The sequence below is a fragment of the Maylandia zebra genome, linkage group LG14 (genome assembly GCF_041146795.1).
Source record: "Maylandia zebra isolate NMK-2024a linkage group LG14, Mzebra_GT3a, whole genome shotgun sequence".
Lineage (NCBI taxonomy): Eukaryota > Metazoa > Chordata > Actinopteri > Cichliformes > Cichlidae > Maylandia > Maylandia zebra.
In genome coordinates, this window is record NC_135180.1 from 39017346 (window position 1) to 39030461 (window position 13116).

General features: G+C 47.4%; 1 protein-coding gene across 1 annotated transcript in view; it reads left to right on the top strand.

Annotated features, from left to right (window-relative positions):
• The first annotated feature begins 528 nt into the window (after positions 1–528).
• plekhg2 (pleckstrin homology domain containing, family G (with RhoGef domain) member 2) overlaps positions 529–13116 on the top strand; it is a 67016-nt gene continuing 54428 nt past the window's right edge. Inside the window, exons 1-2 of the mRNA XM_024804892.2 lie at positions 529–618; positions 5168–5586. The gene's annotated coding sequence lies outside the window, so the exon portion shown is untranslated. The remainder of the gene's footprint in view (positions 619–5167; positions 5587–13116) is intronic.

Genomic DNA, 13116 nt, shown 5'->3' on the forward strand with positions numbered 1-13116 from the left:
TGGAATATCGGTGTGCGCTCCGGTGACTTCATACGAGGCTGTTAGCTGATCCGGCATGCAGGAAACAGCCAAGACGTGAAACCAGGACACGACGGTTCTCTGTGACCTCACCAGGATCTGAAAAAGCTCAGAGACTCTGACAGGAGTGCAGGTGTCGCTCACGCTGAGCCTCCAGATGATCCAGTGAGGCTGCAGGTAAAGCCCGACAGCTTCTGTGGTGAGGCGGACATCACCGCCTAACCACAGCGAGCTCTCTGCTTCAAATCCAGCTGCAGAGGTTTTCTGAACGCCATCCTCTCCGGTCTCTGTCCACAGCTTGGTGGAGCTGGGAGGAAAAAAGTAGTCTGCTCAGATTTCACTGCCGCATAACTGTGGAAACGCCGCCGAGCTCGCACAGAGACTTGATCAGCCAGCAGAGCACGGTTTGCGGTCTGGGAGGCATTAGGCTAACATCAGACAGCTGCTGTGCTTGTTAGCAGCGCTCAGTACCTGCTGACACCGGTGTGATGGCGTGGAACATCCTCCAGGACGTGGATGAACTCCCCGTCTGTCAGTGCAGCTCTTAGAAAAAGACACAGATGATGAGGAAGAGCGGGATGCACAGGATGTAGCTTCCAGGTGTGGAAGAGCCATAATTCTGCATTCTCTTTAAAGACCACCTACGAGAAAAACGTCCTCATAAATTATGAGCTTTTATTAATTGATTATACTCTGATTGACTGATGATAAGTTGTGGGCACTGACAGCTGGAAACAGCTGATTTGTTGATGTGTATCTTTGAAGTCTGCTGCCTCGGGTGCACGCGTAGCTTTCTGCAGACAAGTCCCTGCAGTCGCTCCTATAAATAATTACAGGTGTGGTGATGAAAGTTTTGTCCAGCAAATGGGAAATTAAGTGTGTGTCTGTGTGTTTGTGTGTGTAAGGAGTAAATCCAGGAAAACGTGTGACTTTGCAACCAACAAGGAAGTACTAAAACTGAACTTCCTCTAATGGGCAGTTGAGGCTCCAGCGGTGAGTCAGACCCCACAGACTGGCATGTTACAGAGTCCAACTTTACAGCAGAAATAAACATGTTTACAGCCTGATACAAAAATAATTCCCACTTCATAAAATCGACATTAGCTGTAGCTGCTAGCTGTCTGCTAGGCTTCACCTCAGCGACGTCCGGCCTGTGTTTGTGCTGTTGGAGCCTTTTTAATGACATCATCTGATCAATAATTTGACGACTGTGAGGTTAATTTAGTAACAATTTAACCGTGACGTGTGAGCTCCAGTCTCTGTGAAATTCTCTGATTGTATTTGGGTGTTGCTGATTAGCATGCGCCTAGCTATGCGTTAGCTTGTATTAGCTGCTAGCACGTTTCTAAATTCTATCACTTCTGGCTCCAGAAACAACAGTGCAACTAAAACCAGGAGTGACCAGGGACACAGATGACTGTTAATAAACGACAGATTTTTCTGGATTTGGACTTTGTTGAAAATTTACAGCAAGAATAAAGAAAATAAGTTTTAAGACTTTGAATCACAAATATGATTATTTCTGCAACGTGTTAACATGTCTGAGTCTGTGGGGACAGAGTCACTGCTGGCTGTTGTAGGTTTTGGGCTCACATTCTTCATGCTAATATTTCATAGGCAGAAGTTTGTGCAGCAGTGGAGACAGTGCTACATGCTACTGGGTCGCTTTTATTCGGCCTGTGTCGAGAGCACAGATTTTAAAACTGGAGACATCGATCGATTCACCGTGCTCAGCTGTAACTTTCTTCAGACTGAGCACCAAACCGGCAACATCCAGGTGTAAAATAAGACATCCAGGTGTGTGCAGTCAGCCCGCCTTACTGTGTGAAACTGAATCATAAAACACGTTTTCACTTCCTGTTTGTGTTCGAACCGTCAGGGCTGCTGAAAGGACCCCGAGTGTCAGAGTTTAGAGCCGTCGTCCTTTTCCTTTTGTTTGCCGATGACCTCCTGACCTCTGCTGCTTGCGTGCACACACACACACACACACACACACAGTCTGGAGGGTAATTGTTGGGAGGAAAGTGAGTTGTGGAATGTCTGAGTTTGGAATAACAGTGACAGGACGGTGCCAGCCGACCAGCTCTGTTTACCCCCACTGTGTGTGTGTGTCTATATATTTTTAGTGTTCACACTTTCTTACATCTGCTTCTGTTTTTCAGACAGCATTCCAGTGTGTGTGTGTGTGTGTATCCTCGGGTTGTGTTTGTCCAGTATAAATCTCTGCCTGGTCCTTCAGAGGGAACAGATGTGGTAACAAACGTCTGTTTCTTCTACATCACCAATAATTTAACAACAACGAGTACATTTTTAGGGAAATTCACAAACTTTCCAGCAGCCGTGGATTTAAATTAAATATAAACCCACCACATATTTACTGCATCTGTCATCATAACCCAGTCACACGATATTCAGGAACACTTCATGAAGACTGTCATTTCTAAGCTAATATTAGCTTCTGTTGCACATTTCAAAGTATTTCAGATCAACACCTGCAGTCTTTCTTCTGTCCAGCAGGGGGCGACTCCTCTGGTTGTTTGGAAGTCAATGAAGTAATTAGCCCACGGGTGGGCAATCTCAGTCCACGAGGACCAGTGTCCCTGCAGGTTTTAGTGTCCTCGAACCATCACAGCTGATTTAAATGGCTAAATTAGCTCGTCAACATGTCCTGAAGTCCTCCAGAGGCCTGGTAATGAACTAATCATGTGATTCAGGTGTGTTGACCCAGGGTGAGATCTAAAACCTGCAGGACACCGGCCCTCGTGGACTGAGATTGCCCACCCCTGAATTAGCCCATGGTTTACCTGACCTATGACCTCTGTAAACACTTTACTGATGAGTTTGTGGTCTCCATCGGCAGTGCCAAACCAGTCACTGTATATGACACGATGTTTATAGATTATGTTTTAGTTCTGCATGCTTTAGAGCAGGCGTATTAAAGATGAGGCCCAGGGGCCAGAATCGGTCCCACCGTGACACCAGTCCGGTCTGCTGGATGACTTTTAAAACACGAGCTATAGACACGAGATATAATCTCTCCAGCGTGTCCCGAGTCTGCCCTGGGCCTCCTCCCAGTGGGGCATGCCCGGAACACCTCACTCCTTGTCAGATGCCTGAACCAGCTCAACGGGCTCCTTTCGATGTGGAGGAGCAGCGGCTCTACTCTGAGCCCCGGATGGTCAAACTCCTCATCGCTTATTTCTAAGGGAGAGGCCAGCCCCCCTTCAAAAGAAGCTCTTGGTCACTACCCAGAGCTCGTGACCATTGGTGGGGTAGGGATGGAGAAAGACCTTTAAATCGAGATCTTCACCATGACAGACCGGTACAGCGTCTGCATCGGCAGCACCATCCGACTGTCGACCCCCCCACTCCTGAACAATAATGCAAACCTTAGGTTTCAAACATGTGAGTTATAGTAAAAATTAAAAAGTTTGTGTGAACTTGTTTATTTGTGCTGAAAAGTATTAACATGTGAGTCTGCAGAGACGGACTCACCGCTGCCCCTGCTGGACGTCAGAGGAACTGCAGCCTTTGGTGCTTGTAGTGGCTGCAGGGCAGAATGATGCTGATGGTTTGACTCAGCCCTTTAAAACTCAAGCGCTGCTCTGCGTGCGGCTTTCAACAGAAAAACATGCACAAGCACAAAAATATTTACATATTGATTTTCGTTGATTTTAATGACTTGCATTCAGTGATTAGTATAAAATCTCTCACTAAACTAAGTCCTCAGGAATGAATCCCAGAGTCACCCGAGGATGTTTATTCCCGCAGCTGTAATCGTTATGAATCGCCGCTCAGACGTCTGAAAAATGACACAAAGTGCTTCCATATGAGGCCTGCATGTGTCACATGAGTGTGTGTGTAACGCACATCTGAGAGCTGATTCACTCTCTGTGCAGTTTTACAGGGAAAACACCTGGAGGCTCATTTCCACCACCTCCAGCGTCCAATGAGCTGCTCCTCAGTCACATCCTGCCCCTGACAAGCTGCCCTGCAGGGGGGAACAGGGCCGGCCTCGCTGCTCTCATCGCCCTGCCTGAAGATGAGGCGATTTACACCTATGGTTACCACGGTGACCGCCTGTAGACTGTCTGACTGACAGACACAAACACAATTACAAAACAGTTCATGTTTTCCACGCGTGAGCTGGGCTCAGGTGAAGCTTGTGTCATCAACATCTGCACATCTGGATCGTTCACGATGTTGTGGCAAAAGGGATTTCCAGTGTTTCCATGTGTGTTGTTCATGTCTTTGTTGGTGTAGACTGCAGTCAGCAGGAGTTATGAACTATGGAAAATCCAGAAATGACCTGAGCTGCTCTTTTACCCACTCGTCTGTGGTAAACTTGTGATTTTTCTCATGATTATGTGAAAGTCTTTTGTTTCCGAGCACACGCACACACAGGTCGTGTGTAAATGTTCAGCTGAATGTGTTGTTGCATTTGTCACGTCTGTGTGTGGACGCTGCGTGACTCTCAGTGTTTCCTCACCAAAGAAGGAACTGAGTCTTTCTGTGCTTTCGTGTCGTGTTCGGAGCATTTTATGGATCTTTTTGTGTCTCTGCTGTCCTTTTATGCCTCTGTGGTACTTTTACGTCTCACTTTAAATACTTGTTTTGTGTGTGTGTGTAGTAATGTGTGTCTCATGTGGATAGTTTTGTGTCGTTCTGTAGTCATTTTCAGTCACTCTGCATGTTTCACGCTCCTTTGGGACCATTTCTTGTCTCCTTTGCTCATTTTTATGGTTTTGCACCTTCTTTTGTTTCATTTGGGAGCTTTTTCTGCTGTTTATTGTCATTTTTTGTCCCTTCATGGTCTTTCTGTAGGACATCTGTCATAAATCGTGCTATCAGTCATACTTTTGCACACCTTTTTGCAGAATAACCTCTGAACTCTGCTGTGAAGCAGCTCAGGGGTAACTGGAAGCTCGCTTTCTTTCCAAATGTCACCATCAAAGAATTTCTGGTCCAAACGGGTAAATCTCTGGGATTAGAGGCACATTCCAGACTGAAGCTGCTTCTTAGAAAGAGTTTTGTTCTGCTGTAAACAGCTGGACGCTCTCTCTCTCTCTCTCTCTCTCTCCCATGGTTTTCGGACCTCCCTCTCTCCCTCCCTGCCTCCCCCCCTCTCTCCTCCTCCTCGGTCCAGCAGCAGTTGGGGTCGAGCTGACTGCGCGCCGCCCGGAGCTCATCTCCAAACTAGCGGATCGCACCTCTCACCTCCCGTGGCCTGCGCTGTGACCTGTGAAGTGGACGCGGGGATCGGTCCCGGCCGGACATATGCTGGATTGTGTCTTTGATTTTTTTTCGCTTTTTGGTGTGTAAAACTTGGCCAAGTAGGTCAGTGAGGCTCCGGAGCGCCGCCAGCATTGCCGTTAAACCGTGTTGGGAAACTCGCTTTGACTGTGCTTGAAGGAGGAGGTGGAGGAAGCTGCTGGAGGCTGGCAGATCCAATGCGTCCGGAGCGGCCGTGTAAGCAGCAGGAACACCGGAGAAAGACCGACCGAGGGAGGGAGGGACGAGCGGAGCTCAGCGGGGTCTCACCGGCTGCTGGACCTTCATGCCTCCGAGGTACCCTCACGCTGTTTCTTTGCTTTGCAGCAAGCAGAGGTTATTTTACAAAATAAAAGACGCCTGTTCGTAATTTAACACAATAAAAGCGCCAGTCATTCCAGCGCGTGCCCAGGTCCAGTGCCAGACTCTCGTAAAGTCTGTGCGCGTGCCCGAATCACGGTGAAGTACAGCTGTGTTACACGCACCATATTAAACTATGACCCTGTTTATTATGATGATAAAAATACCAGTAATTACTTTAATTAATATCCGTATCATTTCATACTCATTTGTTTAAATGTAATTAGCAATCGATAATCATTAAACAGCTGATTGATGATTAATTACGCTAATCAACTTTACAACATTTCATCTGGACCAAAAAACCAAAGAAAATCTAGATCTGATGACGTGAATATGAAATGATCCCACTGCTGCTCCCGGAGGATGAACCTTTAGATGAGGTGACCTCTGACCTCTGCTTTAAAGAGACAAACAAACAAACAGCTGCACCGGCCAGCGCTTCAGTGTTAATGCTTGTAATTTGCGCGGCGGCCTGTAGAGGGCAGCAGGAGGACTCTTGGCTCTCAGTGCGCAGTTTAACCCTTTAAACTTTCTGCTGCCGCTGCATCTGTTCACAGGCCGCCTGTCTGAGCTTGTGTTACTCTGCATGTCGAAGGAACAAGTGTTTCAATCTGATCTGCCGTCTCGTCTCTCAAACGCTCATATGAAAAACAAACTTCATGGTTTGTCTCTGATACGTGAAGCTCGCTGAGGTCTGAGCTGCAGGTTGTCATCAGTCCTGTTCAGGCTGATAAGCATTTTACCTGTTACTGAGTCAACACACAGCGAGCTGTAGTTTATTATGCTGTAAAGCTTCACATCTGAATCACTCCACTGCAGAAAATAGACCCACAGATTTGAAACACCTAGTGAGTTCACTATAGTGTTGTTTAGTTACTGGCAAGCTCCTTGCTCTTATTTTGAAAGTACAGGAAAGAGGGCCACACTGTAGAGTCAGCTGATTATAATGCTCCATTACTGTCAGCAGAAGTGGTTAGTGGTCATGTGACCCCTGAAATCAGACTCAAGCTCGCTGTTTTTTGTCTGAAGAGTGCGAGACGCACACTTTTATATAAATGAATTTAATGTCAGGTTCTCTGACTCTTCATCACATCGCACACAATCAGTGAAATCTGCTCTCACCATCAGTGTGTGTGTGTGTGTGTGTGTGTGTGTGTAAGCTGAATCCGTGGGGATTACATCTCTGAATATCAGCCAACAAGGCCCTTCGATTACTGCCTTAGAAAAACCCTAATGGAATTATAATTGTGTGTGTTAGTGTGTGTGTTAGTGTGTGTGTTAGTGTGTGTGTTAGTGTGTGTGTTAGTGTGTGTGTTAGTGTGTGTGTTGGCAGGCAGATGACAGCTCCTGAGCATCGATCTTACTAATAGGCCTCTTTGTCAAGAAACAAACACACACGCGCTTTCTGAACCGGCCTCACAGACCTCTCATTGGTTTATTTATATTTGTGTGTGTGTGTGTGTGTGTGTGTGTGTGTGTGTGTGTGTGTGTGTGTGTGTGTGTGTATACCATGTCTACATATCTTTGTGGGGACCAAAAATTGTCATGCTACTATACTTGTGGGGACCAACAGTCACATATGGGGACAAAGTGCCCGTCCCCACGAGTTTGAAGACATGTTTGAGACTCAAAATGTGGTCTTAGTGTCAGGGTCACAGTTAGGTTATGGTTAGGTTATGGTTAGCATTCATTGATGGTTAAGGTTAGCAGCTTGGGAAAGCATTATGCCAAGCAGATGTCCTCACTAAGACATTAAAAGAAGTAAGTGTGTGTGTGTGTGTGGTTGACAGGTTGACTTGAGGTCATCTGAGGTGACCGTGGACAAACTGCAAAGTCAGTGAGACTCAACTTTTCTTCATGAATACATTTGATTGGTCTGTGTGCTTGTTTTTGTTCTGGCTCCGCCTCCTTCACCGACGATATTTGAATGCTGATGACATCGTGTCGAGGTGTTACGTGGTCTTGGAGGTGAAGACATGTCTGGAGTCACATCATGGGCCTGCAGTGTGTCCTACAGAAGAAGCCTGGATCTGTGATGGAGCCACAAACACCTTAAACTGACTCATTAACGATATTATTAATTATTTCATGACAGTTGTTATCAAAACGTGAGCGATGTAAGCAGCTACTTCTCCGGTGAGTCTGTCGTCATAGATGTGGATCTTGGTCTGCAGCTGCTGGTCTTTCTTCTTGGTCCAGCAGCACATGAACCAGTTCTCCACCTGCTGCAGGATCCCTGCGGTCCACAGAGGATCTCCTGTCACACTGCAGTCCAAAATGCTGGAGCTGGACGCTGTCTCTCTCTGGAGCAGCAGCTGAAACCGGCTCAGAGAGCCAGCTACCGGGGGTTAGCTGGTTACCTACAGTGGTGCTTTCACAGGACGCAGCTGACAGAAGCTACAGCAGAATGCAGCGCTGTGTTATTATCACTCATATATGGTGTTTAATGTTTACATGCTGTCGGCTGTGTGGAGCACATGTTCTCCACATGTGTGCGTGGGTTCTGTCTGCGCTCTCCAGCTTCCTCCCACTGTCCAAACACATGCACGTTTGGCTAACTGGACGCCGGCGTCTGTTGGTAGCATCAGTTTAAGGCTCTGAAAAACCAAAATCAGGCTGCTTTGCATCAAGCAACATGGTTCATTGTCTCTGGGTCGTTCTTTTATGTCTGCCCATCAGTTGTGCGAGGATCTGTGGTGCATTGAACTTCTAGAGACTTGCTACTGAACAAATTCGAAGGTTGTGGGTCTGAATCCCACCAGAGTCAATATTTAAAGATCCATCAACCCCCTCCAGTGTCCCTTTTTCACCTAATCCAGCTAGACGCACGTCTGCGCTCTACATTAAGTCAGAAGTTAGAAACCAGATAGCCGAGGTTCTTTACTCTTTGTGACGCTGCTGTCACTTAACAAAAAGCACACGGTCCTTCTAATTTAACCAAACTTGCTGATGTTTGTAACCTAAAATCTGCAGCCTGCATGTTCACGTTTCCAACATCGGGATCAAGTCGCTCTAAATTACTCCTGGTTGATTTTTTAAGGAGGTGTGAATTGTCTCTGCTTTTCCATCGTTTTCAAAGCTGCAGTCTTGAGTATCCTGAGCACTCAGATTCAAGTTGAAGGTTTCCTGCATCAGCCACAGTGAACTTTAACCCATACAACCCTGAGCTGGTTATACAGGTGAAAGAAAGGCAGCAGCAACAGAGGGCGGCACCGAAAAACACAAAGAACCATTGACTTCACAGGCGAGCAGAAATCAAACGCACCCCAACCATCTCAGCTATTTGGAAGCAGTTTTAATATTGAGCCCGTGCAGTGTAATTATGGGATGTGGTTGAATGGTTTCCCTGGTGACCGGTGTTTGTCGTTTATAATAATTAGTCCGACGATTTAGCATCGTCTGAGGTTAGACAGAGGCTCTACTGTGACATACAGCAGTGTGTGTGTGTGTGAGGCTCCGGCGGCAGATGTATACCGCAGTGTTTCCAGCCTCAGAACAACACAGTAAACAACATAAACAAAATACAAAGCACACATACATGTACATGCAAGCACACGGATGAGAAATCGGACGACTCGAGCGTTAGTGTGTCCATTACACAAAAAGGTATAACGCACAACCTTGTTGTGTTATTGTCACAGACTAATAAGCTGGTGAACATGTGTGTGTCCAGATTTGGCCCAAAGGACGATCTTGCAGTTTTCAATTATTCACTGAAAAGACGAACGCTGCTGATCTCAGCACAGCAGAGCCAGTGTCCATGGAAAACAGATGGGAAGTCAGAATATTTCACACTCAGACAAGTTTGGATCATAAAGACATAGATGCTGCTATTCAGTTACAGTTACAGTAATCCTAATTTACATTTACGAAGCCAGTAGATCCAGTCATGAAACTCTCGCACCGATCAACCAGCCGTGCAGCCAGAACGGTCAGCCTTTCTGAGCCGGCTGCACTGAGACGCTTCCAGTCTGTTCTTTGCTTCATATCCACTTTAAGCACAAACTCGCATTAAGAGTCTTTAAAGTCATTTTGTATTTGCTGACTTCACTGCCGAATAGAAACAAAGCTCTAATGTGTTCATTGTGTAAAACCAGGTGTGCTGGAGGCGCGTGAATCACCAGCAGTGCTGTAAAACACACTGTCTCTGTCATTCTGTTTCATGCCAACACACACACACACACACACACACACACACAGGCTCACGTCTGATATTAGTCACACAAACATGCACAAACACATGTGGGGGGTTTCCACTCACACACAGAGTCTCTCCTGGATGCTTCAGGCGTCCACTGACAGTCACACTCTGTGTCCACAGCACAGCCATGTGTGGTGTGTTTTCAGTATTTAAAGCTGGACTGAAGTTATTCACGTCATGTTACATTTATGTGTGCATGCACATGAAACTCTGAAACTTCCCTCAGAAGTCTTCCAGCTGACTGGTTTGTGCGTCTGTGAAGTTTCAAATGTGCGTTTGTGCGTCTGGCAGGTCCAGCGGAGGTTAACCGCACAACTCAGAGGCCATAGAAGCAAGGTCTCCACGGCTATACATGTGCCGGGGCTAGGTAGTCACCAGCACCAACCGTACAATGGTACGGTCTCTAAACAGACGCAGGGGGGCAGCCTGCTCGCCTGTAATGTCTGTCTGTGTGCAGAGCTGGGATGCTTGCCAGTGTTTGAGCGCCTTCCCTGGATCATCAGTGAAGCACGTGAAGCTCAGTGACGATGTCCTCACACATGAACTCGGGTTGGAAACCTGTTGTTTTTGATGTGGAGCCTTTCTGGGTTTGGTGCTCGGAGTCAGCTGTAAGTGTTTCTGTCTTTGGGATCAGATCAACAAGCTTTACAGAAGAGCCACAAACATCATATTTGTTTTAGCACCAAAACACATAAGCCAACCCTGAACTCAGGTGGGACTCGAACCCACAACCTTGAATGCCCTCTCCTATGAACGTGTAGAAGTCCAACGCCATGCCCGTTGCACCACAGAGCCATACTGGTGCTGCAGATGAGCTCTCAGTGCAGTCCTTCCTCTGGGAATCTGCTGAAAAGCTGTACAGTAATAACGGTACATTTATGTGTGGTGTTCCCTGAAATCTGTTTAAATATTCTCATAGCTAACCACGGGACCAGCAAGCTCTGCTTCCCAGCGCAGAGCAACAGCTGCAGATCTTTATCACCTACTGGGGAAAGCTGGCTGTTTTCATGCATGCTGGGAGAATCCGGTCGGGATAGTTTCAACAGGAAAGGTGTGCTTCAGACACCTCCTCAGTACTGAAGGAGAGAGCGCTGTCCGGAGAGCACTCAGGAGGCACAGGTGACCTAAGCAGGCAAATATGTGTGCTATTCTCACAGGCAGTTAGCGCTGGGAGCTGGCAGGTCGGAGGCTGTTTAATGTCCCATCAGACGGCGTCGGGCATGCAGCTCCTCCAGGCCATGTTTAGAAATGTGTGACTGACTTAATTAAGGTGAAAGCAGCACGTCCTGCGTCATCTTTAAGCCAAGCTGCCGTGTGAAAGCTGCTCTATCAGTTCAAGATGGAAAGTCACGCATCAGGTTGCGACCGTGCTCGTTTTTCTCGACTTGTTTGGACGAATTGATCCGACTGAAACTTCAGAAACCTTTCTCAGCCAACGAGCCAGCGTTTGTTTGGTATACCAACGCAGCTGCAGTGACAGCCAGCGGTCAGACAGATGTTAGTCTGCTGTCCTTTTGCATGGCGCTGTGACATCACCTGTGACCGACGGATCTGTATTTTACGATTTTGACTGAACTTTGTTTCCAGCGTGTTTCAGGACCAACTCTGTTAGGTCGGTTATTTACTGCTGGTTTTCTCAGGTCAGGTCAAATTCCAGAAATGAGCCCTTGAAAAAGATGTTTCCATCCCTTAAACAGGCCGGGACAGACCTGGAACAAACTCAAGTCAAACACTAACGTCCAGATTTAGCAGTGTGCAAACAGACTGAGGTCAGAGGTCACACTTTCTCTCCCTGCTCTGAGTCAGACTTTACGTCCCCCTCTGGAGAAATTTCACTGAAGGAATTTCTGCTCCATTCTTCTTCTCTTACATCAGCCAGCTCACATCTATTGTCCTGACAGGCAGCGCTATCCCGGGCAGTTTCATCCTGTGCCAGCGCGATGGCAGGTCAGGCTGATTTACTGAGGCTGCATTTTACCAGCACGAGAAACGTTCCACACGCTGAACGCAGACAATCCGAAGGTGTTTGGAGCACAAAGCCTCCTTTGTAGGTTTCTACTGTTTGGTAAAAAAAAGAAAAACCCTGCTAAATACCGACTCCAGTGGGACTCAAACCCACGTGCCCTAGAGCTGCACGGAGTCGGCACCACCTCTCTGGTTCATGTGTGGAGAGAGGCTGAAGACCAAAACCTGGACCTCACTGAGCCCTGACCATAAACTGCAGACGTGTGGTGCAGGTGAGCCGGGACGGCTTTACACATCGCTGCTGCACAAACCGAAAACTGACTCCAAGCTGGTATCAACTGTGAGACCTCATTCATCTTCTCTTCTGCACCTTTGCAGGACAGGTTAGAACAGGGGTGTCAAACATAAGGCCTGGGGGCCAGAGTCAGTCCACTGCATGGAAAATGTGAAGGAGGGCGAGATACAGACAGGCACCTATGGGCAATTTAGAGTTTCCAGCTAAGCTAGAGAAGATGCAAACTCCACACAGACCCCGGCCTGATGGTGGAGTCAAACTCACCACCTTCGTGCTGCGAGGTTACAGTGCTAACCGTATTAGCAGAACAACATCGTGCCATTCACACCTGATGGCGGCCCAGGCGTGCACTAATTTGGATGGCATACGCAGCGCTTGCATGTTGCAGGTCTTCATTCTGCTGCATCAGCAAATCTTCTTTGTCTGTTTGCAGTAAACGTTAAAATCGTGTGCTTTGATGAAAGGTTGGATGCTTTTCCTCTCGGCCTCTTTTTGATTTTCTCTTTGAACATTTTAAATAAACTATCAACAAACATCAGCACGTACGAGTCACAGAGCTGTGTGGGAGACGGCACTGACGGTGCGACGTCGAGTGAAGCTGCCTGTCCGTGTCCTTAAACGCACCACGGCAAACATCTGTACTGCCTGCGCCAAACAACTGTCAGTCACGCCTCTGTGTGTCAGTGTGTGTTTCTGTGGAGCTGGTTGATGCTATGAGCACAAAGGAAACAGCAGGACAACAGTGTTATTGTGTGCTCGATGTCAGTCGCAGCGAGGCCACACACGGAGTGTCGTCCTGCACTGTGCGATGATGTGACTGTGTTTGTGAATCTGGGCAGGAGTAACCTTGGCTGGTGACCACAGAGGGAAGCGGTGTCAGACTGCGGCGTGTCGTGTTTAGAGGATGAGGAGGCCTCCCCACATGTACACGCAGCAGAGGCCGTGAATAAAACACAGACACAGTGTGTGGACTACTGTTTGAAGCCTTGGGTTTGTCACCATC